The following is an 8258-nucleotide window of genomic DNA, read 5'->3' as shown; positions in this document are numbered from 1 at the left end:
GTGCTCCATCAGCAAATAAAGGTCCTGAAGGCTTTACTTCATTCACATCATCACGGTCAACTCTTTTTTGGGGAGAGATCCCTTCCCCAGTCATATTTTGAGTGTCTTCTAACCTAAGGGGCTCATCTTCTGACACTATGTCTGATAATATTCTGGTGCTCTTCATCATGTTTCAGTATTGAATATTCTGGTATTGGCAGTGTTCTACTGTTATTTGTAAGGTTTTCAGTGACTAAATCTTCGGAAGTAACCTGACTCTCCTTCCTAGTCTGTCTTTGTCTGATAGCTCAGCTGAAATCTGTCCACTGCAGGTGACCCTGCTGGTGTTTAAAATACTCATGGCATAGCTTCCAGAATCACAGTAACATGGAAGCCACCACAGTATGATAAACTGACAGATGAGTGGTAGTCCAACTCATAGCAACCCTGTATAGAGTTTCCAAGGAGTGCCTGGTGGGTTTGAACTACTAACCTGTGGTTTGTAGTCCAGTACTTACCCTACAGTGCCACAATGATTTTGTATCTACCCCAATTAAATGGTCCTGTGTTAATATTCATGAGTTTGCAGGCAGAGGCAAGCAGGAGTGCATGTAGAGAAAGCATCTATGCCAACAAATGAATAGTGGGAACCATAACAAAGAAGGTTTGTAGAGATCCACACATAGCTAGGCCTTGGCAAAGGTCTTAGGAGTAGTGGTCTCAGATACAAAATGAGGGCATTTCCTGTTTCTCCCTCATCGTGATATACTGATATCCAAAAGGCCCAAGAAATACAATTCTCTACCACCTTCCTGTTGAACCCTGATCTTGGCATTGGACTTCCAGTCCCTCCAGAGACAGCATGAGTTTAGTCTGAACCCTAGTGTTATTTTTGAAAGTTGAGAGGTCTGGATAAAGGCCAGGCTCTCTAGTTCATCTCCAGGTTCACTGGGAGGAGCAGAAGGAATCACACTTATACCAGTCATAGGGTCCATCCCTGGGTGGACCTTAGTGGAACCAATCAATCAAGCCCCTCATGGCCTGGTGGGAGCTTACCAACTTCCTCATTTGAGACAACTGCTGAGTAATCAAATTCAGCAAGTATTTTGGGAAGACACTTGCCCAGGTCTCCCAGGAGAGGGCACCCGGATACTGTTCTTACAGCACTCTTTTAGCTGGTCCATCTTTGCTCTCAGTGATTTGTTGTTGTTATTAGGTGCCATCGAGTCGGTACTGACCCACAGTGACATTATGCACAGCAGAACTAAATACGGTCTGATCCTGGGCCAACCTCACCACTGTTGCCATGCTTGAGTCCATCAATGCTGCCACTTGGCCAATCCATCTAGTAGGGAGGTCTTTGTCAGTTAAGGGATTGTGTTACAGACTGACTGACCTAACATGTTGGTGTTAAGTGCTGTCGAGTCAGTTCTGATCCTTAGCGACCCTATATAGGGTTTCTGAGGTCTAGTTGGTGGGTTTGAACTGCTGACCTTGTGGTTCAAAGTCCAGTGCTGATTGTATAGCACCACATCAGGAGTCCAATTGACCTGACCTAAGGAGGTTTAACCAGGCTCAGTAACCAGTAGGAGCAGTATAGACAAACGTACAAACAGTGTTCTCATCTACTATATACCCAGTTTCTTCTTTTTAGACCCAAGGGACAACCAGCCTGGAGCACAGAACTGCCATCAGTTGTGAGGGTGGTCCAAACATGTTTTTCAGGGGCAGGGAACTTATCATGTGGAAGTCAAACTTGTTGGATCTTAAATAGTACCCAGCTGAGCAAGTAGCAGGTCTCAGTATTTGTAAGCTCCCTCTTTGCTCCCTACTCCTTAGTAAAAGCAGCTGCTGTCAGGATACTCTGAAAGAGAGGGTCTGTAGTAACATGCCCATCAAGGCACCATTCCTTCACTAAGTTTAACAAGATTGTCTTCTTCATCGTGAAGGCAAACAGGCTTTTTGGGACTGCTGGGTGTAGCGATCTCAAAGGACACTATACTCTTGCACTGAAGGCATGAGTCTCAGAACATCCAATGGTGACAAGATCTGCCTAGAGATAACAATAATCTCCAACAAACTTTAGTCGCATTACTAGACCACCATGAGCAGTAACTGCTCCCCTACCTTTCTTAAAGCCCCTTTGTTGGATTTCTCATTTGAGCTCAGTTAGGGAGTTAGGGTTCATGTATAGGTTCCTCACGAGCAAAATTAACTATTCCAGAATACTCATACTTTGCAATGTTGTCCATAACTTGTCATGATCCACACATTCAAAAGCCTTTGCATAGTCAATAAAGCACAGGTAAACATCCTTCTGATGTTCTCTGCTTTCAGTCAAGATCCATTGGACATCAGCAATGATATCCCTCATTCCACAGCCTCTTCTAAATCTGGCTTGAACCTCTGGAAGTTCTCTGTCAATGTATGCTTGCAGCCGTTTCTGTATTACCTTTAGTAAAAGTTTACTCACATGGGATATCAAAGAGATTGTCCAATGATTTCCACATTCCTTTGGGTCACCTCTCTTTGGAATGGGCACAAATACAGGTCTCTTCCAATCAGTCGGCCAGATAGTTGTCTTCCAAATTTCTTGACATAGATCACTGAGTGCCACCTGTGCCGCCTCACTTTCTTGAAAGATTTCTATTTTTATAATCTGAGAAGCTGGGTTATATGAAGAAAAACGTGGTGTCAGGATTGGAGGAAGACTCTTTAACAACCTGCGATATACAGATGATACAACCTTGCTTGCTGACAGTGAAAATGACTTAAAATATTTACTGATGAAGATCAAAGAGCACAGCCTTCGGTATGGATGACATCTCAATATAAAGTAAACAAAAATCCTTACTACTGGACCAATAAACAACATTCTTATCAACTGAGAAAAGGTTGAAGTTGTCAAGGACTTCATTCTTCTTGGATCAACTATCAACATTCATGGAAGCAGCAGTCAAGAAATCAAACGACATATTGCATTAGGCAAATCTGCTGCACAAGACCTTTTTAAAATGTTGAAGAGCAAATATGTCAGCTTGAGGACTAAGGTGCACTTGACCCAAGCCATGGTATTTTCAATAACCTCATATGCATGTGAAAACTGGATGGTGAATAAAGAAGACCGTAGAAGAATTGATGCTTTTGAGTTATGGTGTTGGAGGGGAATATTGAAAGTGCCATGGGCTGCCAAAAGAATCAACAGATCTTTGTTGGAAGAAGTGCTGTCAGAGTGCTCCCTGGAGGCCAGGATGGCCAAAGTTCGTCTCTCATATTTAGGACATATTGTCAGGAGGGACCAGTCACTGGAGAAGGATACCATGTTTGGTAAGGTGGAGGGTCAGAGGAAAAGAGGAAGACCCCAGCAAGATGGATTGGCAAAGTGGCAACATCAATGGGCTCAAGTGTGGCAACAATTGTGAGGTTGGCCCAGAACCAGGCAATGTTTTGTTCTGTTGTGAATAGGGTCGCTATGAGTCAGTACTGACTCGATGACACCTAACAACAACAACAAGGGAGTTACGGACTAAAGATAAGGATCAATTAATGGTCTTTCTTGAAACTGAAAAGTTTTGTAAACAATCTGCTACCACTCCCTAGGACCATTGGCATGGGTGGTGAAGTGCTTTGTTAGGCTTTTAGTTCTTCTATGGAGTGCTGTGGAATCCTGGTGTAATGCTATAGGTTGGTTTGAACCACAAGGTTAGTGGTTCAAACTCAAAGTTAAATTTAAGGTCATACCCCTAGGTTTGATGTGCTATACACAGATTGTGCGGAATGACTATGAAGAGATACAAATTAGTCCATGCCTCAAAAGATTTATAAGTACAGAATAGTCTTCATAAATACATATAAAATTCTTTTGAAGATTAGAGGGGACTGTCCAGGTTTTCTATGACCACTTTTAAAATGATTCAAGGCACAAATGAACACCATTATGAATACACACATTCTAGACTCTTTGTGCCTTTAATAAAGCCCAGCAAAGACTTGGTATCACAGTTGTCTTATAAAACTAAATGTACTGACTAATTTCAACTCTCACAGATATAAAGGTAGAAGTTCTGTAACAAAACGGGAAAAGCAGTTAATCTTATAGCCCAAGAACAGAGCACCCTAGGACCATCAAGGAAGAAGAGCATGAGTGGAATGTGGGACTCTATCCACAGAAGCAATGACACCAGAGATGGAGGCAGAGTTGAAGACATGTAGTGATAGAGCAGCTGAAGACTCTAGACTCATGGAAAGAGAAAGGCCGTGTGCTGGTGGCCAGGAGGTAGGCTTGCAGAATGTGCCCTTTAGTTGTTTAAATGATTATGTATTCCTGAGTATTTTTGTGTACATCCCCCCCCAAAAAAAAAACCACAACAACAACAACAAAGGGAATAGAAGCAAATACTATTGAATGATGATGCACAAAGGAGATTGTAATCATTGCAATGAAATGATGAGTATAAAACCAATGTTCTCCCATGTAAACAATCACTTAATTCACAATAAAAACTTTAAAAAAACTACTACATGTACTGAGTGAGATTCTGACACTTAGCTGGAAAACCACAGGACCTATAAACATGTAGATACTTACTCCAAAATATGGAGAATACAAATATAAGCACTTTATTTTTAAAAGCAAACACAAAAGCAAAGTGTTTAAATGCTTCCGTTTTGGATAATTCATTTAGAATTTATACAAATTTGTTCCCAGAAGCGAATGCATCACTAGCCTCTAGTAAGGAAAATGAATGCTAAAAATTTACATGGTTTTCAGTAATTTAAATTTCACTGTATAAAACCTAAGGAGATCAAATTGCTTCAAAAGATAAGCTAAAGACTCTTTGAGGTCATTAACATTACCAATGTTTGTCCAGATTTGTTTAATATATACATGGAAAATACACTATCATTTCTTGTACAAATAAGGAATAGATGTAGGAGATGTAAAAGATGAAAGAAAATTCAAAAAGCCTTTCTCTTCTGTAACTTTCACTTCAGAATCATCAAAACACAACCACTTCCCCTCATACTCCTTTAAGCTTTGCACTACATATGAAATTTGATTCTCGAATCCACTAATAATTGATGCCTGTTTGGCCACTGGATTCATTGTTACTAGTGGTGATGAACCAGGCTGCGAACCTTCAGGTCAGCAGTTCGAAACTACCAGCTGTTTTGCAGGAGAAAGATGAGGCTTTCTGCTCCTGTAAAGATTTACAGCCTCGGAAACCCTGTACAGGGTTGCTGTGAGTCGAAACTGACTCCACGGCACATAACAACAACAACAACAATCAGATCCTGGTGTGCCACTGTGGGCTAAAACCCTGGACGGCAAGGTCGGTTTAAACCACAAGATCGACAGTTCAAACTCACCAGCTGCTTCTCGAAAACCCTATACAGAGTTGTTATGAGTCAGGACCGACTCAACGGCACTTAACAACAACAACAATCAGATCCGTGGGTCCCATTAATATTGTTAATGTCAGAATTTCTACTTTCAGCAAATGCTGTACTGGCAACCTTATCAGGATTAGATGATTTATTGTATAATTTATCATCTACTTTGCTCTTTTGCCCTTCAAGAAGTTCAATAGCTTTCACATTTTGTTGTTGTTGTTTAATTTTTTACTTGGTTGTGTATTTCCACTGACTCTAATAGATACTTCTTCATGGTCATAATTTTCAACCATATCCCTTGCTTCCTCCTCCTTTGATGGTTCTGCCTTACCTATTTCACACACTTGGACTACCATAAAATTTCCCTTACCTAGTTCTAAGCTTAACAGAAGCAGTGTAATGCCGCTACTACTTGTAATGCTACTACTGCATCACAACTGCACAGAATCTGTAGCTGTCATTGGTTGACTTTGTGCTCCATTCTTCTAGTGACAATTGAAGGGGTGTCAACAAAGGAGTGTTGGTCTTGCACCATAACAATCAAACTCCAAGCCACTAACACTAAAGCACTTCAAGTGAATAATTATAACTTCAGGCATTTTGTCACACAAGTCTTTGTTCAGCTTCAATATAATGATGGTAACTTTCACAGAAACATTTATCTTCGCCTATAATCCTCTCCTGAGAGGCCCAGAGAACATGCTCACCATTTCTGTGATTTCAGCAATGTCCTCTCTGTGCTCCCAGCTGGGAAACATATTGGTGAACGTCAGGGGCTCCAGACCAGCGTGGATAAGGATGCGACCTCCAGCAGGACAGTGACTTGGGCTTGTTCACTGATAATCCCCAGTGTTTACAACTGTGCTTTGCACAAAGCAGGTGCCCAACAAGCATTTTTTAAGAAAAAGTTTCTAATGTGAGTTGAGTGAAAGGTTCACAGAACAGATCATCAGTTTTACCTTCAACAAAATCATACTCTTCGTTTCATTGTCTTGACTGCAATCCCCTCAAGTATTTACCTCTATTCATGTGAAGTCTTGCATGCCTCCCTGTGTTTGGTTACCTTCATCTTTCCTCTGCCTATACAACTGTACTCGACACAAAATAGGTGCTCAATAAACATTTTGTTGAAGGAATGGGGGGAAAAAAGGGGGTCTTCATTTCTGGTTTTGGCTCTGAAGGAACATGGTCCATACAAGACTCTAATTTTGTTTACTTTCAGAACTCTCCTTTACTTTGGAAAACTTGTCTTCTTGTACAGGCACACTGATGTCCTGAACATTTTCTTTTCTTTCTGTTAAACTTTCACATTCCAAACACCAAGTCCTTAAAACCAACTGACCTTGAAATAATTTCGACAGGAGCTCAAAATCAATTTGCTCCACACCTTTGTTTATGGTCCTGTCTCCATTAACATTAATGAGTTTAACATTCCCTGTGGAGTCAAGTCCACAACCATTAACCTTCAAAGTGTTATCATTTATACACTTCTCCCTGTTCTCTTGAAGATCGTATTCCTTTTCTTTACACTGTCTTTTGGATCCTTAGTTTGTTATTACCTATCCCCAGACTACAGAATTTTGAAAGAAGGATGGGTTGATTAGTTGCAGACTTTAACTCTTGATTTCTTTTGTGCGGCTCTTGTACCCTCATTTTCACAAGCATACCTGGGGATTATTTTCATAGAAATCTCTAACTATCCCCTGTAGCTTTCCTTTTGGATATAGTTTGTCTTTGGTTCTCTTTCGATGGCCGATAATCTTCATGTTTCCAAATTCAGTGTCACTTTTCATTTCCTTTTGGAAGTTTTTCTTTATTTTCTTCAGAATGTCTCACATTGTCCATCTCTATGTTGTTAATGGAGTCCTGGTATGGTGCTGTGCGTTAATGTGTTGGACTACAAAGTTGGTTTGAACCTTAAGTTCAACAGTTCAAGTTCACCAGCTACGCCTTGGAAACCCGGTTGTTATGGGTCGGAACCGACTAGATGGCACTTAACAACAACAACAATTACATGTTGTTAATACCACTTGTTTCCTCTTTTCTTCTACCTTAGTAGATAATTTTTCACTTCTTTTTTAAGGAGTTGGCATGTTTCTTGAATGTTTCCCCAAAAGCACTGCTATACTTCCTGTGCCTCATGCTGTAGGTATCCTTCACACACAGGGTTGAGTTCCCTGAGTGTATTAAGTAATTGTCTTGGCTGAGTAGCAAGTCCATCAGTATATTTCTCTGGATTTAAGAGAAAACTAGCCTGAAACTGTTCAACTGAAAAACTGCATATTAGTTCATAACTTGCCAAAGAATCTTCTTTGCAGTTTCCCTTATCTTTTTGACTGTTTTCATCCTTTAGAGCTTCTTTCTTTTTTTGAAATAACATTAAATATGTGCATAGTGGTTACGAATCAGGCTGCTAATATCATGGTCAGCAGTTCGAAACTACCAGCTATTCCATGGGAGAAAGATGAGTCTTTCTGCTACCGTTAAGATTTACAGCCTCAGAAACCCTGTACAGGGTCGCTATGAGTCGGAACCGACTCCACGGCACATAACACCAACAACATGTGCTTTACTTTAGATTTAAAGCCAGGACAAAAATATAATAGCTGAAATATACTATTAAGGGAACAAGTATTGCCAAGATTATTCAGTCTCACAAATAGCAGCAGATTATGTGCAAATGGCATACGGATTCTGTACAGTTGTGATGCAGTAGTAGCATTACAAGTAGTAGTGGCATTACACTGCCTCTGTTAAGTTTAGAACTTTGTTGTTGTTGTTAGGTGCCATCGAGTCAGTACCAACTCAGAGCAACCCTATGCACAACAGAATGAAACACTGCCTGGTCCTGGACCAACCTCACAATTGTTGCCATGCTTGAGCCT

At 40.6% G+C, this 8258-nt stretch overlaps 1 pseudogene; it reads right to left on the bottom strand.

The window, feature by feature from the left end:
- Positions 1-4882: 4882 nt before the first annotated feature.
- LOC102819213 lies at positions 4883-7753 on the bottom strand (annotated as a pseudogene).
- Between the last annotated feature and the right edge of the window lie 505 nt (positions 7754-8258).

The sequence above is a fragment of the Chrysochloris asiatica genome, unplaced genomic scaffold, assembly GCF_000296735.1.
Source record: "Chrysochloris asiatica unplaced genomic scaffold, ChrAsi1.0 scaffold00026, whole genome shotgun sequence".
NCBI lineage: Eukaryota > Metazoa > Chordata > Mammalia > Afrosoricida > Chrysochloridae > Chrysochloris > Chrysochloris asiatica.
This window is presented reverse-complemented; position numbering and strand designations above follow the sequence as displayed.